The sequence below is a fragment of the Gallus gallus genome, chromosome 6, assembly GCF_016699485.2.
Source record: "Gallus gallus isolate bGalGal1 chromosome 6, bGalGal1.mat.broiler.GRCg7b, whole genome shotgun sequence".
Lineage (NCBI taxonomy): Eukaryota > Metazoa > Chordata > Aves > Galliformes > Phasianidae > Gallus > Gallus gallus.
The window spans coordinates 32,714,614-32,738,203 of NC_052537.1; the positions used below are offsets into that span (position 1 = coordinate 32,714,614).

Genomic DNA, 23,590 nt, shown 5'->3' on the forward strand with positions numbered 1-23,590 from the left:
TCTCAGCCTGTTGAGGAAGTGGTGTAAGTGGGCACTGGTCAAGCAGAGCTGCTTTCTGGAAGGAAGAGTGCAAAGTAAAACCAGCAGGCTTACGCCTTGCAGCCAGTGGCTTAACCAACTGAGCTGTTCAGGTATCACAGGGAAAGCCAGGAGATTAACGACTAAGAGGGATAGGATACTTTTCTGTAAAAATCAGCTGGGGAAAGCTATCAAAATTATTTGAGTGGAAGGTAGCTCAAGACCAAGTGGATGTATGTAGGTCTTGAATACCTTTAAGGGTGGAACTGGAATGTTTCTAATCACTGCATTGAAATTCTAAAACCCTCCATCAAAATTCCATAAAGGAAGGAGGAATTTAGGACAGATCTTAGCAGATGAATGGATGGGAGTTGGTAACAGAACAGAAGGAATCTTCAAGTTAGAAAGTACAAGCTTTGAATGGTAGTTTCCCTTGTAAGGGGCTGAAACGAGTTCTGTTGAGTAGTTCTAAATGAACTTTGATCGCATCATATTTATGCTATTAATTAATTCCATTTTGCTGACCTACCACTCGTTATCTGAAAGACCACCCGGACTTTTTGGTGGGAAGGGGTTTTGCATACTTTCTGCCAGATCAGCAGAGGTTGAACAACACTTTGAGTTCTGTTTATCAAATGGGCATCAAACCACAACTGCTCAGCTGTTGTGGGCATCCCGGAACACTGCCATGGGATGTCCAAACCTCTGTGTGATGCTGGCTTTAAATCTTTTTGTACTGATCGCAATGGATTTCCTCATAAGGCCTTAAGAAGTCACAGAAAGGATAATTTCCAGCTCCACTGTACTCCACTGTAGGTGAAATTGCTTCCGGCAGACTACCCACTGGAAGACAAACATTTTAATTATAGCAATTTTATGATGCATTTTATTCAAAAGACTTTAATTTTCATTTGGTATCCAGGGGATTTACTATTATCTTGATTTTACAAGGAACACACAGCATTTGCAGGACCTCCAAATTTTAATTACCTGTTGCTCTATAGTTGGGACTATCCCAGCACAGAACAAATCCAGAAGGAAAAGATGCAAAGGAATAGAAGAAACGTAATCTTATCTTAACAATAATAATTTTTTTAAAAATGAAGTAAAATAAAACAAAAATAAAAAGCCACTGTAGACATTATTTATACATTTTCCTTTTGAGGTATGTCTGTGGAGCTCATGCTCATGAATTTGAGGAGAGGACTTGCCAAATCTGAAATGAATTCCAGGCCTGAGATAATGAAAAAGGCTGCAAGGATCATTTGCTTGCAAAAAATAACGTCCAAAATGCTGTTTAGAATAATTTGCTTTAAAAAAGCCACAGAGAAGTTGGACCTGCCCTCAATGAGGTTCGACTGAAGACTATTTATAGAATTTCCAGAAGATTTCGTAAGGGTTGCTGAAAGTTCATTGTGGGGAGTATCTGCCCTTTTCAGCTTCCAGCCTCGTTAACAATCTCAAGCTAATAAACATGAGGAAAGTGTAGGCTTCCATTCTTCTTCAGCCTGTACTCTTCAAGCCTGAAGCCATGATGTAAATGGCAAACAATGTCTACAAAGCTGACAGCTCATTGACATTACTAAACCATTATGTCTTTATGAAAGTATAATTAGAATATTTATCATTTTCTAGGATATTACCTATATTTTGTTCAATATATAATAAAATCAAATCAACGTGTAAGTTGCTGCGAGCAAAATAGCATTAGCATTTGAACCCAGGATGGCAGAGTCAACATCCAAGAGTCAGCATCTTAGAAGATCAACATCTAAGAGCAGATACACACTAGTAGATATCCTGCTGTTGAATATCTGCTGAAAGACTGTTTTCAAAAGTCAGTGTGGAAAGAATTGACCTTGAGGTGGACCAAATGTATATGGAAAATGTGAAAATTGATAACATTTCTCTCTTGTCCTTGATGTGCATACTTGGTGATTTTACAGTCTCCTGCAACAATCCATACGCACTCCATCAAGCATTCCTTACTGTACTCTGTGGCCAATTTCAATATATTAATGTAATCCATACCACAGTGTCGTTGCTTTTATTCTGGGCTCTGTGCAGACCAGTGATTTGAACATTTTAGGATTGATATCTGTCTTCCTAGAAGACTTCAGAGATGCATATTTTTTGAGACAAGATGGCTTAGTTGTCATTTTCAGTTCTAGTGAGATTTGTGCTTTCAAAGTACATTTTCATTTCCACAACAGAGGCTCATTTTGGCTCTTGAGTTTTGAATACAACCCGCCAGAAACCCTGTGTTTTCATAATACCACTAAAAAAAAAAGAACACACATTTTAAACATTTTTCAGCAACCAAGTGTGAAAAGTTGAAGGAATCTGTTAACATATTGATTGCTTTGAGCAGTGCTTTAAATTAGCTTTCTGTTCCTCTCCATATGGTTTTCCATTAAATTTAAATAAATTAAAGTTCAATTATCTGGAAGAGAGGTACGGAGTCCTCCTTGGGCTGCCGGATGAATTATCTCCCACCCTGCTCTGTCAGAAATTCATCAGGATGTCTGCCTTTGGGTATTGCATGTGCCACTACAACCAACCACTTGTAGCCAAGATTCCCCCACCGGTGCCAAGCACTCTTTCAGAAATAGCCTTGTGGTTGGAAATGGCTTTCTTGATGCGTTATGGTGTGAGTCATCCCTGTAAAAAAAAAAAAGTCCATCAACTGGAGAGACTCCGCTTTGACACACACAACAGCTTTCAGTCTGGGGAGATGCAGCAGACATAAACAGGGGGATATGCTGCAGATGGCAGCTTTCATTTCTGAAAATAAAATGTGTGGCGTGCGTCTGCCATTGGGTTTTCAGCATGCAGAGGGGAGGGAGGACAGTGTGTGTTGTTCCTGCCATTCACACAATTAGGTAACAATTAAAAAATTGCATTCCCATCTGGTGCAAATTTGGGATATATGCAGAGAAGGTATTTTGCAAGGGGTTCAGAAGAGCACGTGGGGGCTTTGGGAGAGCCTGGGATACCCTCTTTCAAGGCACAACATGTCACCTGTGTGTTCTGCACCGTTGCAGTCCCTGCCTGCAAGCACAGCAGGAGAAGCAATGTGATCAGGTGAAGAAAGACAGAAACACCCCTCCAGATCTGCTGCTCTCGTGCTTTTAACATTCTCCCTTTTGCAGGAGAGAATAAAACATCTTACAGCTTGTCAGTGGTAGAGATGGCTCCTGAAGGCAAAACTCCATTATAGTCACTGCCTTAGAAGTCTTTTCGTCTCAGAAAAACAAAAACAAAGAATGCAGCTGTGAAAAAGCAATATCAGAAGCAAGAATAATTTAATGGGAGCAAGATCTACAAGAAAAACCCTGGTGACCTGCAGGACAAGTCCCAGCTGTAGAATGCCCAGGGTAAGCCCTGAGCTATGGTGATGGGCTGGGGGCATGCTGGGCACCAGGCTCCACAACAGGATAAAGCTGGGCCAGGCTGATGGGGCGAGCAGTGGGACAGCACAAGCTAGAAGGGCTCGGTCATCTCCTGAAACCACTTACTTTAGTAGCCACTAAAGTAAGAGCTCCTGGAAAGTGAGTGAAGTAGGTAACGCGCAGAGCTAATGTTTGTGTTTGCACGTGTGCACAGCTGGAGAAGTGACTTTGGTAAGTGAGGACATAAATAGGAAATGACTGTCCATGTCTTCGAGGTTCTTCTTGTCTTCACAGTCACACAACAACTATGTAAAGACACACTAATCTGATTGGCAGGAAAGCAGTAATTGGCCACATACACCCTTTGGAGTCAACAGGACAAACATGGGTTTGAGTGCTTGGTGCTGGGCTGATGGAAAGTATCTGCTTTCCTCCTACCTCTGCTTAAAATGTGACTCTGCATCTTAAAAACCTGTGTCCTCCTGTAAAACCTGCCATACCAGCACCTCCTGGAGCCTTACCTCCAGTGGCCCCAAGTGGGTCGTTCCTTTCTCTGAACATGCCATTCATCCGTACCAGAGACTACACAGTTTTACTATGTAAAAATACATTAAATGACTGAATTATTTGTTTTCAAACAACGGGCTGTGCAATCACACATCGAACAAGAATCCTTGGTGCTCTGTAATTTACTCTGCACACATGGCAGCTCAAAAGGAGCACACAGCAGAAGGGGGTCAATGAACAAAACACCCCTTTTAGTGGTGTTATTGAAGGGCTATTGTCTACTGTGTCAGGACTCAGTATTTGTTTAAGAGGGAAATTATTCATAGTAATGGGCCTATGCAGTTGATAGCCTCTATTTTTAAAATTCCCAGAGTATGCATTTATTTGAAGAGATAAGACAATTACGGGGGTTTAAAACTAGATTTTATAGGACTATTAAATTTCCCAACAGTGCAGTAAAAAATTAATAAAATCAACTGCTGCTATTGTACTAAAAAATAAACATAGTTAGCATTAAGAACCAGGTTTTCTCCAAGGTTTTGCTGCTGCTGCTGTTTCTGCACGTAGGAACAAATGGTTTTTGTTCCCTCATCTCAGTCTCATTTGCAAAGCACGGCTGACTGCTGGATGCACTTGGCTCCCTTCAAAGCCCAGCAGCAAAACTGGCCGTGGGCTGTGAGGCAGGAGGAGACACCAAAGCCACAGGCAATGACCAGAAGGCCGGTGCTGCCATAGGTATACATTGAACAGGCATTAAGCCATGACCTAATGGCATTCTACTTGGCTAAGGTACAGCATTGCCACTTCTGCCCATCTTAGGTTTAAGTGGTGAAGACTATTTGTCCAGCTGGGACACACAAGGTCTTAGTGTCAAAGAGTCTCCGGGTTCACTCCTGCTTCTTGCTTTTAGACATCATTATTTATAGTTTCTCCTGCACCACGCAGCTTTATTTAAAATGGATGAGTGGCTGTGCAGAGGTGGATGCTGGTCTTGCTGTCTACTCCTGAAAATGAAATTTTTCATTCCTGTAATATAGTGCTAAAGTCTAACTCAGTTGTTCAAAAGCACCTCTGAGGTAGAAGCCTTCTAAATCATGCACTGCAAATTCTCTGTTACATTAGTGGTGAAAAAAATCCTTTCACATTGCCTTACTCAAGCTGCTTTAATCAATAGTTATCAGCCATTTCATTTCCCTTGATAAGTGCTTCTTCCCCTGAAACCTTACTTCTTTCTGCAACTGAAATGTTTTCAACCTGCACTTGGAACAGAACTTATTCCCTCCAGTGTAATTTTCATTTTAACCTTTTCTCAATGGCCTAGAAATAATAGATTGCTAAAATTACTTTAATAGATTGGAAATTTAAACCTTTTAGAGATAACCACCTTGATGATGTTACGACTCAATGATAAGGCAAAGAACAACAGATCTTAAAGGTTAGTGAACTAAGACGATTGAAGGTTGCTGAAGCACTGGGTATTGTTACAGCTCTGTAATTAAATAACATTACCCAGTGTTATGGTTCCACATGCTATTCATAATCCTCCAGTTTGAAACTGCCTCCTCTGATGGAAACTCCAAGGGCAGCAATCACAAATCGAGGTAAACAAATTCTTCCAATATTCCCCCTTGTCTGTCTCATTGGTTCAAGCACTCTGGTGTTCCCTCTATAGTCTTTGGAACAGTGGGGGAAGAGCTCCCAGCTGTAATCTTCAGGCTGATGATGTGTCTCTGTCACTTGGCGTTGTGACTGTGAGCCACAGAACCATAGAATCATAGAACATTCCATGTTGGAAAGGACCCATAGGGATCATCAAGCCCAGCTTCAGAGAGGAACCATGCTGAACTGTTTAAAACTTCTTGCATCTCTGGTGATGACCCGAAAATCTTTTGTGAACTGCTGGAAGTAATAAGGTTTTCCTAACTTCTCTGGAGCCCAAAAGAATGTTTCCTACAGGATATTTTCAAGACAATTGCTGATTTTAATTCACAACATCCCCTGTGACCATCCCTAGCCGTCTATCGTTGGATTTCAGCAAGCTAATAAATTACATTAAAGCAAGTTGTATCTAAAAATTATGATCACACAGTCTTATCTTTGCAGTGGTCTAGTCATAATTATGTTTGTAATTCATTATAAAAAGGGGGGTGAATTTTGCTGTTTGTCTCTAAATGACCAGCGAGGCTGTGAAACTGGAGAGGACAACTTAGGGGCAGAAGAGTGGCTGGTCTCCAAAGCTGCATCCTTTGATTGCCATCCGAGTAGGCTCGGCAGACCCTGGTGTTGTGAGCGTGCATGAACCAATCCCTGCTGAGATACCAAACTGCAGACATTAGAAAAACAAGAAATGGAACACTGCAAAAATGTGTTTTTGTTTTTTTGTTTTTTTTTCTGAAAATGAAAGGAACTGTTAGCGTGCCTGAACTCCCACTGGTATGAAAATCATGTTAAAGGAGACACTGGGCATCTCTTGGCTGGATTCTGCCTCAACCACGGACTGAACCAAAGCAGCTCCCTACCAACTGTGTATAGGGATAGAGACCAAGAGAGACTCTATCTAGGAAGGGAGAAGAGATCCATTTCTGGTTGAGTCCAAGATGTTAAATTTAAGTATTAACTCTAACATTCTGAAAAGCTTTGAGGGTCATTTCTATGTATTTCATAGGTTTTTTCTTCTGAGTCCTGAGTACAGAGAGAATCATGGCAAACAAAGCGTATGGCCCCAGAATCAGAAGTGACCAAAAGCATTCCCTCCTATTAGTTTTAGGCCTCAGAAATTGCTACAGCCCATTTTGGAAATGGGGTGGGCACAGTGCACGGTGACAAGGGCATCACGCACTCACAACTCACAACTCGTTGCTCATATTTTGGCCAGTGCATTCCCCATAAATAACCCCTGGATACAAACCTGATAACCTGCCCCTCTAAGGAGGGGCTCAGGTCAGGCTCCTTTAGCTGGCATTATTGCGAACACCTCACTTCTAATGGGCCACTTGTGGTGCAAAATACTTTCTAAAAATACTTGGCAATTTCAGTACTTGGGCTGAAACAGCAAGATGCTAAAACATTGGGTCTACACTGTGATTTCCTCTGTTGCAACCAACAGCTACCAAGGCCCAATAACAGACTCCTGTAGTTAGCATCTCTATATTTATCTGCATACCATTTATTTTTGTCCGGCTTTCCCCAGATGCTAGCTGGGAGATACTTCACCGTGCTGTGTTTTCCTTATATATCAGCCCTGGAAGAGTGAAAAATATCGCTTGAGTCAGTCTATGTGCTCCTCCCATGTAAATGCTTTAGCATAGATATCCTAAGGCGGCCTTTTTTTAGTGTTCCAATGTGATATTTTTTGACAAACCATTTCCAAGATTTGCCGTCTTGTTCAGCACTTTTCAAAGGTTACTTTCTAACTCAGGAAAACAGCAGAATGAGGAAAGCACACTTCGTTTTTAGAATATTTATTTTCTTCATTTGCTTCTAAGAACCCATGAATTCGAGGTCGCTGTTGGCTATCTCTTCCAAATTTCCTCCCTGTCACAAGATTAACCAAAAGTATTGCACTAATTAACCTCAGGGGAATTGCCAGAGAAGGAAAGACTAATTGTACACAGCTTTTAAAGCAATCACTTACAATCATGCTAGAGCTATTGTTTCTATCAGGGTGGGTTCCCACTTTCCCATCACTTTTCCATACATGTCAAGTGCAGAAAAGGTGCCTGAGTGCAGCATCTAGTTTTCCTGCACCCAAAAACAAAGTCCTGTGTCTGTTTGAGAGCTGGGCTCCCCAGTGCCATGGGGCATTGCTCCCTTCCATTGCCACGTGAAAGCTGTGCAGCTGCAGAGCTCACCCACATAGGTGGGGTTGCGGTGGCTCCTCAGCAAATATTTAGGATGATCAAATGATCCTCAAAAACGAACTGCTGCGCTGTGGGTTGAGCTCAGCAGAGCTGTGCTGTGACTGGACATGTGATGCAAATACCACATGGCATTAACTCATCGCAGATGTGGTGGATGGATGGGAATTTTTTTTTGCACCAGTGGTATCTGATGACATCTGCTTGACAAATCCAGCACACAGGCTATCTCAAGTTTGACAACACATACTTATGCAGCTTGTGATAACAGAGGGCTGTCACTCATGACTGCCTTACATGTTGCACTCACGTTAAATACTTTACCATAAGTCATAGGAAGCTCATTATTGCTCTGGTGCGATCAGCTTCAAAGTTGGCCCAGAAATGTCACTGCTACTGAAGTGATTGCCCAGGCACATCTCTGGTCCTCACAACATTGATTTTAACATTGTCCTCTGAGCACAGAATTTATTAGCAAGGCGAGGAGACTCGCCAAAAAGTAAATTCTAGTTCAAGGAAGAATCAAATATGTGTTGGGGCAGGATCCACCCACTCTCTGAGTTGATCTTGAAACATCATCCTCATCAAGTCTTGGCACATCGTGCAAATCCCTGTGCAATAGTAGCAGGATATCAGTCAGTAAGGCTAAACAAACATTGGCAACGTTTCCCTTTTTCCTTCCAATGTGTTTACCTCAGATAATAAAAATAAACGCCTCTCAGCCTGCAGCAAAACAGTGGAGATGTGTGGAAGATAACAGAGCCTCCCACCACACCGTTCAGCCAGATGGATGCAGGTGGAAGGGTTTCCCCTCCCATCCCTGCTCTCCTATTTCTCCCTCCGCTCCAGGCACTGTGAATCCAGTACAGAGGCTGAGCTTCACAGTGCCATGTGGGTCCAACTGCAGATCTGTGTGCATCATCTGCTGAGTCCAAGATCATCTGAAGTGCATCATCCAGGGAAAGCATCCTTTAAACACCACATGGGCTTGGCCAGTGGAGAACACAGAGTCAAACCATTCAACAGCCATGCTGCCATTTTCCCCTAAGTGTGCTTTTCTCATTGAGAAGAAACACAGCAGCCCGGTTTGCACTGAAGAGGGCTGGCAGCAGTGGGGACATTGACCTGGCTTCCCTAAATGTGTCATTCCTGTGAGTTAAATGAATTGTGAACTGCATGTGAAATGCTTCTTCTCTTCTCCTGCTGTGTGTAAAATCTTGCCCTCAGACATCTGTGAATATTAAATCAAAGTGTTCTCATTTCTGTCTACACCCCAAGATGCTGATGGAGTCGAGTACTGTGATGTGCAAATATTTAAGGACATATTTTTATTACGTGCATTATTTTGTAATTATCAGCTTAGACTTCAATCATTCGCTTTAATGCCATTAAAATAGAGGGATGGAATAATAATTCATTTTGTAGTTGCGTGATAGGTGGAAAGGAAACCTTCTGTCCAAACCAAAACTGCATATGGACATCAACCTCTTGTAAACACTTCTCTTGTTCACTTTCAGTAACAACGCAGGCTGCTTCTTTTAATGGGACATTCTTGCAGAACAAAAAGCACCATGCTTTTTTTCTGAAACAGTAACATATTTCTTTTGTTTCTGAAATTGGCTGAGTTTTGTTTCCATACAAACAGTTGGGTAAAGGTGGCTTAAAACTAGCCAGAAATGAGCATACCTTTTTGATCAGAAATAGTTTTGCATGGGCAAGCAATCTGCAGAGAGAGGCAGTGGCTTCAAGCCTGCTTTTAGTTAGATTGAAGTCTTGTATGCATCAGTATTTCATAGCATCAAAGCATTGTTTGAGATGGAAGGGATCTCTAAAGGCCCTCTGGTTGCATCCCCTGCAATGCACACGAACACCCACAGCTCCATCAGTGCTCAGAACCCATACCCTGACCTTGGGTGTCTGCAGGGATGGGCACCACCCCTCTCTGGGCAGCCCATGCAGTGCTTCACTACTCCTATTCAAAAAAATAAGAGTATTTTTCCTTACATCCAATCTAAATCTCGCCTCTTTTAGTTCAAAACCACTCACTTAAAATGCAACGTTTTGTACCCACAAGAAGCAGCACAAAGAAGATGAGAAACTCTAGCCTTTGAAGTTGTGCTTAAATTCAGATAGCTTCCTGCTCCCCTTCATGCATCAGATGCACTGAATTTTTTGCCAAGTTTTATATCACAGAGCTACAGATTTTCTCCTGATATTTATTCCTGTGAGTGTCTTTTTGCTGGAATTAGCTCCTGATACACAGAGTATGGAGCTGATACTCACTTGGGTATCCTCATAAACCAAGTCCCCAAACCTTCTGGCATTTGATTTAAAGCACTACAAAATCGTTGGTGGAACCATGCTATTATTTGGGCAAGACTGCGTTGTGAACAACTCTTGTAATTCATTTGTGAATGGGGCAGCATCAGCTGATGCAGATTTACCAGCAGTGATGGCATCATAACGTGAAGGACCAGGCTAGGAACAGCTGATGATTGATGTTGCTGGGACCAAGAGAAGATTTGGACGGCTCCCAGCACCTGCATGGGTGAGAGACTGGTGATGAAGGAACAAGGCTAATTTCCTAATACCTGCCTCATTCCATGTGGGGATTGTTATAGAACCTTATCTTTCAAATGAGATGGAAAGCCTTCCTCTTCCAATAAATTCATGTCAGTAAAGGGAAGCTGGAAGCCTTTCTATTCTGTCTGATATTAATACCTTTAATTTATCACTTGTGGACTCGTGTCTAAGCCACATTGCAGCTCCTGTATGATTTAGACAAATCTTAAACATCGATAGGTTGCTGCATGCTGTCTTTAAAGAGAACAGACTCTAAGCCATGCTTAGAACAGTTCTTTTTCAGATGTATAAAAATTAACACGAACCATGATTCTTTGTTACTCTGCAAGACAACAGGCATGAGCTGTCCCCGTGTCTGGGCAAGATTGTGTCCTCATCGAATTGCAAGTGTGCTGCTCTAAAACTCTGTAAAACATTAATTACAGAAAGCTGATGCCTCGTCCATAAAAGCTGCCTCAGAGGAAAACAGAGCCGACAGTTATTTTGCTTGTCTAGTGAGCTAGAACTGTTTGTCATTACCAGATGTGCACCGCAGATATTACAGCATGGCTTAGAAATTAACTTGCATTAGGTGGGTTGCACAAACTGACCTGGCTCAGGCTAACACTGCCTGTGCCAGCGTGGTGGTGAGAATCCACGCCAGCAGCTGTGTGACCCAGCTCCTCTTATAGGCACTAAACCAAAACCCAAACATACGAAAAAGGGCAATTGAAGAAGTCACAGCACTTCAGCTCATGCTCTTTTCAGTGCTGAACAATGTGTTTGCCTCCCAGCACAGGATTCCCTTGTCTGAACCCCCAAACTCTCCTCTGCGGGTGACTCAGAGGGCTGAAGCTCTCTTCCAAAGGCTGATGACTTTTCAAGCTTCTTTTATTGAACCCTAATAGAATTTTGCCCCTCGCAAGTGTGAGTATTGGACTCCGTTTTCTTGGGTAGACCCAGGTAAGAAAATAAACCAAGACAATTAAGCACACTGTGAAATGTGTGTGAATAACTTAATTCTGAAGCAAACCCACCTCCCCAGCCCTCCCTGCTGGCTTTGGTATAGCTTTACGTGCATACGGATGGCTTCACACAGGAGGTACATCTCTTTATTGAAGCGTGTGACTGCTCCTCCATGCAGCTTCAAACAGAAACCTCACTTTCCCTGCTATAACTCAAAGCACCCTGAAACGTAGCAGGCCTGTATCTTACAAGTCAAGAAAATGAGATGCTGAGAGCTCATGGTGAGATTGAATCAATAACAGAAGTAGAAATAAAGCATCGTTCTTCTATCCCAATCACATTGACCGGAGTCCCAGTGAGCCTACCCAAAAGTTCCGCTCTATCTATGCTTAAATATTCTCTAGATCTTGTTAGAAAATACTGCAGAACTGGAAGACAGAAAATCTCATTTGTGGCAAAAAATGAATGATTTCCAAGTAGAGAATTACAAGAGCAGAACTCCCTATGAAGTACATTACAGTGTCATTATCCCTACTTAAGCACACCCTGCAAACAGGGGCGTGTTTTAGCTGGGTTTGAATACACCCCAGGAATTAGTGTTGGAAACATTGAAATTCTGTGATGCTGGTACCACAGGGACCTGGTGAATCCAAGCCCCATGTGTTGCTGTGCTTTATGGCTTCCTTCCCCAGCTAACCCTGCACGTGGCTCAAGGACTACCTCTGTGTCCAAGCTCATCCAGAAGGGGTAAATCAGGACTGCCATTACAATTCATAGAAGCTACGTCAATTCACACGAAATACAGACCTTCCTTTCTGCATAGGGAAAGCCCTTTTCACATCTCCAAGGAAAGCAGCCCTCGGCACAGGGAATGGCCAACTCTTCTCCATGGCCCGGGACCTGCAGGAGCTAACACCAAGCTACAAGGCAGCTGGCACCAGCCCTCCAGCCCCCTGCATGACGCAGCTCCATCCTCCAATGCCATCCTTTAATCTCAACCCCTGACACGTGGTGTGGGCATCAGCACACGTTTAACAGAGAAACTCTCCAAGATCCCTTGCAGTGGTCCCGTGTGCTCTGTATACATGCACACTGGTTTGGCAATGACTACAATTCGGTTTCCAAGGTTTCTGGAGGAAGGGGGGCACGAGCTGTGCTCACCCCAGCACAGAGCCGAGCTCCACACTTCAGAGCTCATCAGAAATACTTGAACTTTCCCACAAGAGGCTTCAAAACCTCCTCCTTTATATTCATCAGCTGTTCTTCTGCAGAGGTAATTAGCTGACTACTAATTGAATTAAAAAATTAAGGTGATTTCAGGTTATTCATACAAAGAAACAAAGCAGAAATGGCAAGTTATTTGAGAGGAATGTCAAGTAAAGTGTTTTCTTTTTGCCTCAGTCTCCACAATGACTGGGAACAAGGAGACTGCATGTTAAATTGACTATAACTTTTTCTTCTTGTGGAAAATAGGGTATTTAATGCAATGCTCATTTTTTTTCTGAAAATCTTCTTTGGGATGTAGAAATGAATGTTAATATATTCAAGTCCATTACTGGGAATGGTAATGAAGAAGTCGTGGCCAATGGTTAAGCTTAAATTAAGCACGCTTCAGCAAACAAACACAACTCTTTTAGGATTCCCATTCAACATTTGTCACAGACTAAAAGTCCTAATAAAATGTTTTCCCTGAGAAGTAATACATTCTGAAAACATGATTGCATCTACTTAGGCCTTCTGTAATGAAAAGCTATTTCTCAGGAAGGAAAACTGTTCTTTATGAGAAAACTCAATAAATAAAATTCTGCAACTGTTTTCTTGAGACTTATGCAAACATAAAGTGTTGCAAATGCTCAACAGGACAGTGCATAAGGGCTCCATTCCCACATCTACCCTGGACAAAGAAAATATTGCTTAAGCACTGAAAACACATATGTAGTCTTCTCTCTCTTCGTCTCGTTTATATAAGTAAAGCTTTTGCAAAGTCTTGCTAGAGACAGAAAATAACTGATTCATGTTTCACTGGAAACCACTTTGCTCATAAATCCTATGCCGTGAAACGTAACAAATCCCTGCTCTCAACTTCTTGAGAAATTCCATGTGCAAAAGTTTTTATTTATTGCAGGAGGAAATAAATAGGTCGAGGTTTATGATTTAATCCGAAAAGAAAAAAAATGTATGATCACAATCGCTATTTAGAGTGCAGGCTGACCAACTACATCATCACCTGAATCTATATGCAATATGCAACTCACGTGGATGCCTGAAGAAAAGTGAGTTGGGATGCACATTGGAGTCACGCCTCAGGTGCAGGGCACATGCCCAGATTTCAGTGAGTTTTCAACACTTGACTCCAACCATAGGAGCTTCCAAGGCCCAGGCTACTGTTTGTATCCCGTGTTGTGCTTCAAAAAGCCGGGGAAACACCACATCATGATGATGGTTATTTACTTTGTGCTGAATTTTGCTCAGAGCAGTGAAAGCCGCCTCATGGTTTTGGCAGCTCTACACCCTCAGCTTCATAACATGAGCCCACTGAGTGGGCCAGATTCATGGTAAGCTATGTCCAGTGATGCAAAGTAATATGCACACCTAACATCTCAGAGCTAAGCCAAGTCTGGGGCTGCTTTGCATCACCAGCACAGTGCAGGCAGCCAGAGAGCACCAGTGACTTTGAGCTCAAGCTATAGAGGAAATCTCAATTACTTCCCTATGTGATCCTGGGAGATCAGATGTTGCTGTAAGAGTAAAAGAGAGCAACTCATAGGTACCATTAAATCATAGAATTAAATCACAGAATGGCCTGGGTTGAAAAGGACCACAATGCTCATCCAGTTCCAACCCCCTGCTATGTGCAGGGTCACCAACCAGCAGACCAGGCTGCCCAGAGCCACATCCAGCCTGGCCTGGAATGCCTCCAGGGATGGGGCATCCACAGCCTCCTTGGGCAACCTGTTCAGTGCGTCACCACCTTCTGGGTGAAAAACTTCCACCTAATATCCAACCTAGACCTCCCATCTTAGTTTAAAACCATTCTCCCTTGTCCTGTCACTAGGGTGTCTTCGCCCCACTCCATGCAACACAGACCGTATTTCAGAGGAATCACATTTGATTAGTTTCACTGGAGCAATTTATTAGTTTAATTGAAAAAAATATGCCCTATGGGACAACGATGGACTTGAATGGTGACACAATGTGCAACTCTTGTTAAAACTTTGGCTTGCAACGTGATTTTTTCCACGTATATTTTATACCTCTACATGTATTTTAGAGGGTTAACTACTTACCTAACAAAATTCAAAGAGGAAGTTTCAATGCCTGAGGCAATTTGCAACAAGACCGGCAAAAAACACCTGCATTACTTAAGGATGATATTTTTACCTGAAACCAAAACACTTTCATTTCTCTCCCAAACTCTGAACTATCCAGGTAATCACAGAGCCAGACTAGAAAATTATCTCTGAGTATGTGTTGGAAAATCCATCAGTTAAAGTGGTGTCATGGAAGTGTTTTTTTAAGTGTACTGTAGATCACAGTATATTCACAGATAGGATGCTGCTTCCTCAAACAGTAACTCCTTAGCATTAAGATTAATCTTAAGCATTGCATTAAGATTAATCTTAAACCTTAGCCTAATCCAAAGTAGCTCTAAGTGGAATATGAAGTACACAAACTGCTGATTCACATCAGTTTATATACTGTCATATTTGCTGAAAAATAGACTGAAGGAATTATTGTATTGATTTCTTGCCTAGTCCAGAAAGAGCAAAGGACAAGATTTCAGATTTACAAAGTGTGCTCAGCTATAAATATATCTGATGTCTACTCAGGTCCTGTAAAAGCCGTAGTGCTACAACAAGGCTTTTAAATTGATGTCAGCTACGGCGTAACTTACAGCACAACCAGGCAGCAGACTCCAAATTAGCTCTGTATTACCCACACCGACCTCTCGACAAAAGCTGACAGGATCTGTAAGCACTTCTTTTGAAACACCCTTTAAAAAAAAAATGGGAAGCTTAGAGGGGGAAAAAACAGCTCCTCACTTCATGTCACGAGCAGAGATGCTGCTGAATTTACTGTCTTTTTACTCCCTGTGATGTAAAAAGACCCTCAAACAGTGCCATGGGTGGAAATGCTGACAGCAAACTGCACAGGCTGCGTACATCAGGACGAGCACCCACAGGGTATCGTGTCTCATTTACTGTTCATTTGCAGCTGGTGATGTTCTGCTCACAAACCCAGGGCTGGCAGCAGGGAGGGAACCCTTCCTGGAACCTCAGGAAAAGAACATCCCCTGAGATGTTCTCATTGAACTCACTGAGATTCATTTAAATAAGATAAATCTTCTCTTCCCAAAATGCAGCACCCTTCCCTTTTCTCTCTGGCATCATGTTAGTAATTCTTCCATGGAATGCAATCCCGCTGTGAAAACCAGCTTGGTGAATCAATTTGCACACCAAGATGCTCCAGGCACCTTTGCCAGCATCTGGACATAAATCAGGTTTATTTTCTCCCAAGCCAAGTAAAAGGAGACATTTCAGTCATGCCCACGACAGCCACGTAACCTGTTTGTGACTGAGCTGTTTTCCTTGGTAGGAACCTGCTGAACAATTTGAACAATGCATGAAACAAGCAGGGACCTGACCACAGGCAGGGCTGGGCTCTCTTGGGAGAGCTAGAAGAGCTGAGTGGCAGGAAACATCTCATCATCATTGCAAACCAGGGGTTGAATGCACCCCTCTTCCAGTCAGGGTTGGGCTCATCCTACAGTGGCTTTCTTCAAAGCTTCAGGCTGGATTTACCCGAATGCAAAGAAGACAGGGCAACTCTCAGGGTCAAAAATGCAGATTTGCTCCTTCTCAAAAATGTGATTGTGCAACTAACTGCAAAGAAAAACACACTCTTTGGGAGATTATTATAATTCATCGTTTCAGCTCTAAGAGGGCACAAGGGATAAAACATGCACGAGGCTGAAATGTGAAACGTAAGAACCAGTGAAGCAGGAAAACAATAAAAAGTAGTTCTGGATGAGAAGAGATAAAGGAAGGAAAGAACTTTCTCCGTCAACCATGGCAGGGCTGTAAGGATGCCCCTGGGGACAGCCGTGGTCATTCAGCAAGAGGGAGGAAAGGAAGCAGGGAGGCTGGCCCTGGTCCCAGCACTGCTGTGGTTCCCACCAGCGGGGCTGCAGGCTGCTGGGTCAGGAGCAGAGCTCCTCATCTGCCTGCAGAAAGACATCTGCATGGTGTCTGGGCCGTTGTAGGAGCTGCATGGTTTCTGGTGCCTCCAGCATCGCTCCCTCGATTTCCCTTGGTGCTGCAAGGCTGGAAATGAAGGGCACGCCACAGCTTGGCAAAGAGGTGAACATACTTCAGGAGGAGAGAGAAGCAACCTTTGGGGCTCAAAATCTGCACCTCAATCAGTTTAAAAATCCTAAAGTGCAGATGAGGAGAACAGAAAGGAGGAGGGGAAAGAGATGAGAACTGCAGAGCGCTCTGCACACAAATGGCGCTATTAAACACTTCATTTCTTTTTTGGACTTTCTCCCAATGACTTTAAAATCTCCTTAGGTTTATAGAGGAAAAATAATGTTTATATCCTTTACTGCTCCTTTACGTTCTGCCCTTCTTAAGACAGGCTCATGTGGAGCCCTGGCTGTGGCTCTCCTGTCTTTGTATCTGGGAGACCACATCAGCCCCTCCAACGTCCCCATCTGTGGCCCCACAACAGCATGCAAAAGACAGGAAAATCCCCACTCAAAAATCACCCTAAGGGCAGCGGTGGAGCGAGGATTGCAGGGGATTGCAAAATTAAAGCAAAATGGAAGAGCAAGCAATCTCTTCTCAATCAGAGGGAGAAAATGCTTACCCAGCACTTTTTTCCCCAGGCTTTAACAACTCTTACCAGTGTACAGTGTATATAAAGAACACATGCAAATTTTCTCCCATTAAAAAAAAAAAAAACTTCTGCTGTTAAACATTCACTACTTGACAGCCTAAAACTCAGTACCTGATTTTCATATTCCTGCACAGATTTGTGCTTTCATTATGTCACTGCTCGCCAAGTATGAATTAACCTCTATCTGTCTCTTTTAGTGAAATACACCTTGTGTGCTCCTGTGCTATAAAATACAGTTGTTCCCACATCGGAGCAGATGCTATTGTCGATGTTACAAGAAGCACATAAAACAGAGCAGGAAAGGAGCAAAGTGACGGGGATGTGCGTTGACAGACGGATGAAGTGAAAGCACAACTTCTGCACAAGAAGCTCTGCTGGAAAGATTAATTACTATTGCAAACCTGGTTTCATCTTGAGACAGCTAATAGCTTTGGCAAAGCCAGGTTTTCCTGGGTGCCCTGGTGAAGCCTTTTAAACCTGGCTCCCCTGACTCGAAAAGGACTGAGGGGGTGGCAACAAGCAGAATTGGGAGCCAGCAACCAAACTAGATGCGTGTCATCATTTGATGCACTGTAAGGCTGTGAGAGTTTTAAAAGGCTCACGTGGCCCTAAATGACTGATGGGAATATATGTGTATATGTCCATAAAACATGGGGTTTATTTAAGCGTTTACCCCATAAACACAGTCAGGCTTCCATGCTTGGGTTGCAGAGGACTTATAACATATTGGGGGGTCTTTTATTTATAGCTCTGCCCCAGTTCAGGCTGTCAGGAGCCACATGGTGGCTTTCTGGCTACACAAAGTCAGCCTGCCCTGAGCCCTGGGCCCACACATGCCACCACAGGGAGCAGGGGTGACAGCCTGATACCCTGACCAGGCTTCACCTCGCCAAGGTTTGAGCTCAAGGTGTTGGTTGCAAACTTTAAACAGACACTGAGCTGAGGATGTGGTTCAGGACAGGCTGTGGCTCCATCCTCTAGCCTGTCTGGCAAGGTCATGGATGTGCACAGGGCAGCTGCAACATTGGCAATCCAAATCACCATTGCAAGCTGCAAGCAGAGACACTAGAGAGCTAAGTCTGTACTTGGCTAGGAGAAAAAAAGAAACAGAAGGAAGAATTCAGCTTCTGGTAGTCACAAGCCAAATAATCACACAGCAAAGCAAGGAGAGGGCTCGGAGCAAGGTGCAACCAGGTGAGCACTACAACTTATCTTGACTGCTCAGACTGCACAGGACTGCTCAGGAACAGAAATAGAAGAGCTAGGATCTATAGGGATCAAAGAGCATAGGATCTATAGGGAGACACCAGGGCAAACCTCAGGATCTCCCTCCTGGCCATCAAGTATTAATGGTAGAAGCAGACCTGGATTCAGAGTAGAGAAACACCAGGAAAGATTGAGCTGGCGTGGGGTGGGACAGAGGGATGGTTATTCTGCACTCGTACAGATCAGAGCACAGTCATCCCCATGCTCTGCCGACTGGAGGAACCCTCAGCCTTGGAGGGAGGAGGGCTGCAGCAGAAATACTGGTGCAGTTCTGCAAGATGTAAATCCTCTCTGCTTCCTTCCGTGGCATCAGTCATGTCTACTCTAAGCACAGGGCAAGGATGAGGAAAGAGGCAGAGAACAGGCAGAGCAGGGGCAAAGAGAGGTGACCAGACGTCCCTCAGGATGCTGCTGACCAGACTGTCTGGTCACTCTATACATATATAGGATGGAGCAGAAGCTTGCAATTACATTCCATTTATGTGGTTTACATATAGCCATGCTTTATATGGTAGCACACATCAAGGCTCAGCAGCTCAGTGGGCTTTTTCCAGGGAGTTCTTATCTCCTCTTAGGAAATGAAAACACAGGGAAATTTGCTTTTCCAGGTTAAAGAAACCACAGTAATGTGAAAGACATTTGTATAAATAACATCATGCACCAAATTCCACCATTCCTTTTCACTTACGGCTTCAGCTGCATGAAGTGAAGTGTGTCTTATTAGAACAAATGTGTCTTTATTAAAAAAAATATATACCCCTGAAGCAAATTCACTGTAATTCTCCCTATCAATAAACAAACCAGCTGGAGCTCCAGGCTCCCAGTTTTGTCACAAGCAGGCACAATGCTCACATCACTTGGGGCCAAATGGTTTGGCTTAAGGTAGCTGTGTTAAAGGAGCTGAGCTCCATCTCAGCCCTGCATGGACTGGGTGACCCCCATGAGTGCTGTCTCTTGCTCTGGGGGCACAAAAGTGGCTGCTGAACCCCCAGAATGGTGCATGAACAAAGGCTTTCTCAGTCCATGCCAACTGCAACTCAAACGTTCCTATTTTCAGAGGATACAAGACGTCTCCTAGCAAAGCTGGAAAACCAAACTAATAGTAATCCTTCAAAGTGGAAAAGACTTGCAGTGTGAATCAACAGAGAGGCAAGAAGATTGCCTTCACTCCATTAACACACTGCAGGGCTCCAGTTGCATCCGTCTCCCAGTGGATGGATGCAGCCTCCTCATTAGAAATTAGAATAAGTACAAATTACAAACACAAGAGCAGTATGTGAATGTAAGCATTTCTGTACTAAGCAGGCCGCTCCTTGGGATTGCAGACATAGCTGCACGATGCACCATTCATTACCCCCGTGGCTTTACAGAACTATTTCTCAAACCAATGCAGTGTGCCATGGAGCGATGGCTCCTGCACACTGCAGCTTTTTCCAGGAAAATAGTTCAATTAATTTTAGCAAAGAAATGAACAGCAACTTCCAGCTGGCTCCAATAGAAAATTTAGCATGAAAAGTGCTCTGTATTAAACAAAGTGTAGAGAGATTTCTTTGTACGGTATGAAATGAAATACAAGCTAAGCCATAGAAAATGAGTTATCAGATCTTCTGTTGGGCCACTCTAGGAGGTAACAGCTCAGGTTTTGCAATAGGCAGTCAGCTTGGCCTGATTTTTTTTTGGCAATATCCTGCAACTTCAGCAGAGTGCCATGAGTGCCCAGTTTGAGACCAGCTAGGATACGTGATCTGTACCCTTTGAACACAACAGGAGAATCCTGTATGAATAACTGTTGGCCTGTGGATGATTTATGGACCCCAACAGTTTTTTGTTGCCTGTCTTAAAGTGCTATGCCATTTGGTAGTTAAAGAGGGGACCATGATGGCAGAGCTCATCCTGACCCAATAGAATCACACAGGAGACAGTGAGGTTTTTAATTAACTAATTGATTGAGTTGGCTTTCCCATTCACGGTCCTCTGTCAGCATGAAGGTACACTTGGTGCTACCTCGGTGGCAGACAGCTTTCCTCCCCTCTCACTGTGGGCTGAAGAGCCAACCTTAACTTCCAACAAACGAGATATTATACTGAGAAATGATGCTAATAAAGGACCGTGTAAGGATAATAAAGGACTGTAAGTTACAGCCTAAATTGCACTTATAAACCCATCTGATTTTTTAGGGAAAAAAGTTAACAGGCATAGAAATGTGGGAACTCAAGATCTGTGTGACTTACACAGGAATAAAGAAGCTGAATGAAGCACCAGGAGACACACCTACCCATCATCAAATGAGCATGCAAATAGAAAGTAGCTGGTGAAACACCTGAAATCCCCCCCCAAAGGATGCAGGTGATAGAAGAACCATACTGATGAATCCAGATATACTGGCATAGATGCTGCTACACCAAAGCAACTGCTCCATTACAACACTTCCCTAGGAATGATGCTCTCTGATATTGCACATTTTTCACAACCCCACCTCAAAACCAACCAAGTGCAGTCTGCTTCCCCCAGATACAAGACCCCAGAAACTGCTTTCTCAACCACTGTTGACCACTTCTCCACGTAAGACTTTGGGCCTTTCAGATTTCAGTACAGAAGACTGATGAAAGATATTCCCATCCAAATGGTCTGGTAGAAAATAGAGCTGAGACGGTTTAAATACTTTTCAAGCACCACCTAAATAATAGGCTTCATCTTAGAGGCTTCAGAGAAGCTTTTCAAAGCATGGAATATCATTGACTTAGATTCTGCCTAACAAAAGCTGAGAATTAAGCCTCCTAGTTCAGGCAGAATTAGAGTAGGAAAGCTCTGATCCAACATGAAACACCACGAAGTGCTGGCATCATATTATAGCGGGTGCACAGAAATTTTCAAGCCTCTGGTAAGAGGAAATGCACTCTGCATACGTGAGAGCCATGGGGAGCTCCAGTTGCAGAAGCTGTCATTCGCCTTTTAAGATACAGACTCCCAGAAGAAACTGAAGCAATTACACTCAACCCTTCTGGAAAGGGAACTGGTGGATGCAACCTGCAGTGAGAGCACCTGAAAATAAATTGGAAGGAGCAGCTGTGGAGATGGAGGATGTGCCTTTTCAGAGAGCAACAAGAACACACACAGGTCTGGGAAAGGACCTGAAGACTTTATTAATTGGTCTGTGCTGCTGGGAGCGTTACCCACTCTGAAGCTCAGACATTCAGGATAGTTCTGAACCCAAAAAATAAAGTTAGAGAGAGCATGGGAATGAGAGGGAGAGAAAGTGTGGGCATATAGATCACTAAAGTGATTGGAAACAGCAAGGGGACAAGCAGCTCAGGAGATGGAAGCACAAGAAGGAGCTGGACATGGTTTGCTGCCCTTGCAACGAGATGCTTTTCCTCCCTCAACCCATCAAACAGGCAAAGTGCCACAGAGAAAGTAAGGGAAGGGAAAGGTAACACTTAGATTATTCCCAACCAGATAGGAATCTCTGCTACCCAAAATGTGAAGTCCAATAAGGAAGGAAAATGAGTAAAAGCTCAAAGGAACTAGCAACACCAAAGCCCCAGTCTCCATGGCTGTGGCCTCCCCACCAGCATCTCATCAGGGCCACTCCTATCCCTAAGGGCACAAGTTTAAGGGATAGCCTCTGGGTAAGCCTCAACACCAAACACCCCTGGGCAAGCACACAGCACAAGCCTACATGCTCAGGATCCCTATGCTGAAGTCTCATAACTGTGGTTTTCTCCACCTTTAGAGGTAGAATGATCTGTGATAGATTCCTGCTCTAAATAAAGCTGTTTCTGCTTGAGAGCCACTTTAATATTGCCTAGGTATTCCTAGGCTGTACCAGAGTACAGGGAGATTTCAGCATGTAGAATTCATGACATTTTTTCATCTGAATAACCCCAAGCTGCCAGCAAACAGAAACACCACTTGGAGAGACTTTAGAGAATTGAATTAACACCATGTTAGGTGTTTTGGATGTGATGCTGACTTCTTTTGCAAGACATCAGACTTACCCAGCACATGCCTCTCGGGAGGTACAGCATCACTGGGCTGTGTGTGGATGCTGCAATTCTGAGGGTGCCTCACCACCCACATGAGACATGTGGGATGAGATGTGGCTGCCCACCAGCTGCTGGCTCTGCCAATGCAGTTGGCCAACACTGACCTGAAGAGGCCCCAAGAGAGGGGCCTCTTCAGAAATGGCCAACAGCTCTCATATAACTCATAAAAGGGATGAGCTAAAGCCCATTCAATAGCATTGAAAGCCTCCTAGTCACTTTAATGGGTTCCACACTAGTCTACTGCTTCTTGGCTTCATTTTATACCTAGAAAACTCCATTCGTTCCTGGAAGAAGAGTTGTCCGCCCTGCAGCAGCACACTGGAAGAATGCAGATGGAGCAGCCCAGAGAAAATAAACTTAATTAACCATTTAATTTTAGCACTGGCATTTACACAGATCATAGATTATCTGGCTGCACGGTCTCCTTCAACTATTTAAAAACTGTAAAATTATATCAATCTGAGATGTTGTTTGTCAAGACCAATGCTATGACAGCTATAGTGCTGAAATAAAGAGGGCAAATAGGTCACTCCACCATACCATAAATCCGTTCAAGTTTATAGGGTCCAAAAGTGGACAGAGGAGGGTCCAATCCCAAATTCCATTCTCACTCTTGTAAATCATCTCTTTTCAACAGTTCACTGGAACTATTCATTTGAAAACTTACAAAAATACCATGCGAGTTCCCTTTCCTCACATTCCTACATTCTATCTTATGACCTTATCACCTATAAGATTAGGTCTTGCAAAATATCACTCAACTGGATAATGCTATCTTATGTGGCCAAGTAGGCGATGCAGAAACGAGAGTTGTGATGGAGCAAGATCTGGCCTTTAGTTTTTGTGGGAACACATTGTCTGGGGTTATAAACCTTATTTCAAAGACTGTGTACTCTTAAAGCCATTCCCACTGCCACACTACCTTATGTCATTTGAAAACCTGGTTTTAGCAACACAGTTCATACAGTAATTAGAATGCCCTGTTAAGAAGCTAGGGTCTCTAAGAGTGTGGTTTTTCTTTCCCATGCTTTTCTGCTGGCTAGAAAAAGGAAAGCAGCAAGCCCCAGCCTATTTAACT

General features: G+C 43.3%; 1 long non-coding RNA gene across 1 annotated transcript in view; it reads right to left on the reverse strand.

The window, feature by feature from the left end:
* Window positions 1-981: 981 nt before the first annotated feature.
* LOC121111073 overlaps window positions 982-23,590 on the reverse strand; it is a 35,918-nt gene continuing 13,309 nt past the window's right edge. The window contains exon 2 of the long non-coding RNA XR_005860649.1: window positions 982-2,679. This is a non-coding gene — a long non-coding RNA (uncharacterized LOC121111073). The remainder of the gene's footprint in view (window positions 2,680-23,590) is intronic.